The 5,183-nt window shown below is 37.7% G+C and overlaps 1 pseudogene; it reads right to left on the minus strand.

Annotated features, from left to right (window-relative positions):
- Positions 1-427: 427 nt before the first annotated feature.
- LOC149202839 (ABC transporter B family member 1-like) lies at positions 428-4,945 on the minus strand (annotated as a pseudogene).
- Between the last annotated feature and the right edge of the window lie 238 nt (positions 4,946-5,183).

The following is a 5,183-nucleotide window of genomic DNA, read 5'->3' on the forward strand; positions in this document are numbered from 1 at the left end:
GATTATTAAATTAGAATTGTTGAATTTATCTAAAAGAGATGTTGGTTCAAGCCTAACAGATGAGCAATTTGAGCTGGCTAAAGGCCTTCTAATTGTTTTTTATTATTGTAAAATTATATTGATAATTCATTGGTTTTACATTCAAAAGCTTGAAGGAATTTGAAGAGCAAGGATAGAATTGCTTTGTGGGATTTGATCCCAAAATCCTTGATTTGTAGATATATACTCAATGAAATGTTAATTGGTTGAAATCCTGCACAAATAAACCTACAATTTATCTCTGCAACATAAAATCAGTAGTAGTTTTTGTCTTTTTCTTGGCATTTTTTGTTCTTTTCTATCAATTTTGATTGAAATTTAATAGGGATTTTTTAAAATTTAAATATTAAGTTGTGTATAAAGATTTTTTTAAAATCAAGTTTATCTATTATGACCCTGCCTGCTCTATGAAGGGTACCTTCTCTGTTTTGTGTGTTGAGTTGACATCGATAGATGTGCTGAAATCGGAAGTTGAGAAGTCTGAAAGCCTTTTGGAATAGGGAGATTGGCCATAAGAAGAATTTCTTCCAATTATGGGTGAGCTCACAGAATTCCTTGCGTTGGAGGGCCTGGAAATGGGCAAACAAACAAAAAATCAAAACGAGAATACAAATCTATGTTCATTCTATTTCCCCTTTCTTCCCGGGATCATTCAAACTGATAAATACTGAGAATTTATGGAAGGTACAAAACAAGTTTCCTTTATATCTTGGTGATGAATGAGTGGGTCATTCAGAATGTGACAAAATGTAAAAGTCCATAAACTTCTACAGAGTAAAATCTAAAGTACCAATAAACACTATAAGGGTTAATGGGAGGAGCAAAACAACTACAATTTAAGAAAAAAGATTTATCTCTAGACCGAACAAAACCATTATAATTTGAGGAAAAAAAATGAAGGATTGTATGAGAAGGCATCAAAACAGTTTGGTGGAAATCTTTCACTATAATAAAACCAGAAAAACTTGGCAGTTGATAAATAATTTTCCAAAGAAAACCCTGACGATCTATAGACAAACAAAACAACTATAATTTCACAAACTGCTAATCTAAGGAGGAACAAAACAAGTATAATTTTATGAAAAAGAAGCTGACGATAAACATTATAATTACAGTTTTACAGAGAAGGTCCCAAGGATTTATGGGACTGCAAAAAAATTACAATTTTATAAAGAAGGTGAGAGGATTTATGGGAGAAACAAAACAATTACACTTCTATAGACTTTCAGTGGGAAAACTATTGCATAGGTTAACCACAATGTGTCATTATTGAATCAATATAGTGGGATAAAACCTTTACCTAACACTTCTCTTTCTTGCATTGTTACCAAGCCCATGGGCAGTTTCTTGGAGTCTGATCAATGTTGAATAAGCCCCATCATCCCCTTTTGAGATAAGGTCATCGTGAGTCCCCATCTCCAAAATGCTCCCCTGCTAAAAAACTACCACCAGATCAGCCTTCCTAATGGTTGAGAGATGATGTGCCACAACTACTGTTGTTCTTCCTATCATGAACCTGTCAAGGGCTTCCTGAACAAGTTTTTCTGATTTAGAGTCCAGAGCACTGGTTGCTTCATCCAAAAGTAGTATGGCTGGGTTCTTCAACATCGCTCTGGCTATTGCAATGCATTGCTTTTGTTCGCCTGATAGTTGGCCACCTCGTTCACCAACCTGGAGTTGCAGACCCAACTTAGTACAAATCATAACCATGGCTACTATCAACTCTGACATATAGAAAAGGAACAGTGAGATGGAAGAAAAGTGCTATAAACCATAGATATATAGTTCAACTCCTGGGGATTTGGGTTAGAAAGGGAAGGGAAGGAGACTTGATAGTGGGAGAAGGTATTCTAGGATGACAAGGTAAACATATCATACTGTTGTTATTCACACACACAAGTCATAAAGAGCGACTGGAAGACTGAGCAAGGAAACAAGCATAATCACCAAACAACTAATCAACCATCTCTGCAACAAACAATCAACTGACAACTAATCAATCATCTCTCCAACAAAGAATTTTTAGTTATTACAGCTAGCAGCACATACTTGAGTGTCATATCCTTCGAGGAGCTTTGTGATAAAAGAGTTTTCATTTGCAACTCTGGTTGCTTCCTCCATTTCCACCTGGGTTGCATCCTCTGTTCCCAATAGCATGTTTTCATTAGTGCTTGTTCCAAACAATGCCAGTTCTTGACTCACAAACCCTATCTACTGTCTAAGCCATTTCAACTACAAAGTTTTGATGTTAAACCCATCAAGTAGCACTTTTATTCACAGAAATTAAAAAGAGAGTACTTTTGAGAAGCAATTCATTAAACTAAAAACCAGAGTTTAGGGTATGAAAATGCCATGTAAAATCATGTATTGGATAACTTCAATGGGTCGTAGAAGCGCTCGATCATAGCAGCTATAGTACTCTTTCCCAACCCAGTTCGACCAACTATAGCTATAGTTTTTCCTGCGATAATGTTCAATGAGAAACAACTGAGAACGAGTATCTCTGGTCTAGAGGGATATGCAAAACTCACGTTTCGTAGCTGGACATGGCCTGTGACTGTGGGCAGAGTAATTCCAGCAGAGTAGTTTCGATCAATCTTGGGCCTGTGATCAATAGTTTGAAATATATTCACAGCAGCAGATTTTGCCTTTGAAAATGTTGTCATGCTGGGAGTTGCTTGCCCCAATGCTCTGCAACAACAGATTCAAATTGTAAAATCACTTCCTACAAATCAAATTGTGGAGAAACAGGAGAAAACAGGCAATTGGGTATACTACATACAATCCACCGATCATGACTGAAAACATAGTAGATATGGCCAATCCTCCATTTGTATCATGGTGCGTCACAAGCCATCCTCCATACCACAGAAGCAGAGCATAACAACAAAATATCACACAATAAGTTGACCCCAGCCCAAATCGGTTTACCAGACCACTCTTATATCCAATCTTCTGAGCCACACTCAGAGACGCAGAATACGCTTTCAGCGCTTTCTCCTCGCCTACGAATGAGAAAACCGTGCGAATTTGTGCCAAGGCCTACAAGTTGAATTGAATTAAATTTAGCCCCATTAAAAACAATTCAATTCCTCGCTAGAAAAGGGAGCTGATTATATCAAACAATTCAGCACCTGTTCTGCAATGTTACCAGCCTCTGCATATGCATCCTGACTCTTGGAGGAAAGCTTGGTTATCGTTATGGTATGAACGGCTCCAAACAAGGCTATCAATGGCACCACTGCAAGAGTCAGCAGAGCCAACTTCCACACTGTGATGAACCCCACCACAAATCCAGCCACAAATGTTGCCATGTAATGGATGAAATTGCCTAGCTGCGAACCGAATTACATCAAAGTTAATGAAATTTCCAGAATCTAATCTCAAGAGGAGATTTATAAGCAATTTCAAAAGGCCCCAAAGAGAGGAGTAGCAGGGGAATGGAAGGGTGTTCATGAGTTCTTCAAGACCAGTCGTAGACTGATAAAAGGAAAAGGTCAAGCAAACAAACATACACTAAGTAATCAATTAACCATTAGTAAGACACACCAGTTCATTTTGGCTGTCTCCATTGACATAAATTGAAACCGTTGAGAACATAGAAAAAGATTAACTGACCTTCTCACTGATAGCATCCTGAACAGCCACAATGTCGCTGCCGATAGTATTGATGATGTTGCCCGTCCATGCATCAATGTCGAAGTATTCCACATCTTGATTCAGAGTGGCCTCCAGATACTTGATCCAGAGCTTGGTCGACTGCCTCTCCCCTTTCTTCCACCGGATACGCGGAGATAAGGCCACTAGATTTTTGCTTCGAAAACATTACCAATGTAGGAATTTGGAAAGACCGCTGACGTTCCTCGAGTGAAAATATCTTCACTTAGGGTGTCATAACCTCCACGAACTCCCCCGGAAGCTCGACACACAGATGTCAAGTGGAGAGTAAAAGTTTTCCATGCTTTTTTTATTTTCCATTATTTATTTTTCTGGTTCAGAACAACAGTTGAAAGTGTCTCACTTGATGGAACAGTGTAAAAGTGTTGACAAAAAAGTTGATGCATACGAAGACCTATCGGCCTAAATATTATAATTTCATATAAATAAAAAGATAAAATTTCTTATTTACTTTAAAAAGTATCGAGTGAGCAAATCTAAAGGAAACTATTTCATAAACGAGTCTATGTAAATATGACATTTCAAAATAAGGTAAAATAAGCTAAATTGGATAGCAATTTTCAAACTTATCCAAAATAAATAGAGATTTGGTGGACGCTTTCAAAGCTCAGCTAAATCTACACTCAACTTAATATTATTTATTAAGAAAATTGAAAATAACCAATATCATATTAACCATCTAGGATTGCTGAAAGGAAATCCAATATAAAAGTTGACATTTATATTATTTCAAATTTGGAATTGTTTAATACAAATACAATATACAAAGGCAATTTTTAAAATTATCTACATTGAATATTCAGTTGAAACTTTTAATAGGCAAAACTCAGAGAAATCTATAGGACGATGAAACTTTTAATGGGCATAACTCCAAGAAATCTATCCATTTGTCGCCAATCCCATGGAATCGGGCCCGATGCGCCCCCTCCTACGTACGAAAGCCCTAAGGCGATCCTCATCCTGCCTGCGGTGGAGACTGAGCCGGCCGTCTTTTCCTACTATGTATTTCCACGAAGGGGAGGCGCTTTCCCTCGCTTGTAAACCCCGGCCCGTGTAGAAGATAGGTCCGTTGGCATCTGTAGCGGCCGCGGTCACTGTATTTACCCTAATCACCAACCAGAAATCTGACCACCTTCCCCTAATAAATCGATCTTGCTCTCGAAAATCGGGGCTGGCTTATCCATTGAGCCAGAACATACCTGTTTATATATATACTACCTAAACCCATTTGTATACCTAATTTCATCAACTAAGCATCGTACATAACCAAATCCAAGTGCCCCATGTTAGTGATTATACCGCAAAGCCGACTATATGATCCGAAGAATATGGTTATGATGTAAACTTAGTATATCATCATAACAAAGAATACGTTCAACCGCACTGTATAGAGTTCATCGCGATTCTGGGTAATGGAATGGAAGCTCAAATTTTAAATAGAATGTTCCATAACGTAATCAAAGAAT

This window comes from Pinus tabuliformis, chromosome 2_1 (genome assembly GCF_031772625.1).
Source record: "Pinus tabuliformis cultivar Carrire ecotype Pingquan chromosome 2_1, CPIR1, whole genome shotgun sequence".
NCBI lineage: Eukaryota > Viridiplantae > Streptophyta > Pinopsida > Pinales > Pinaceae > Pinus > Pinus tabuliformis.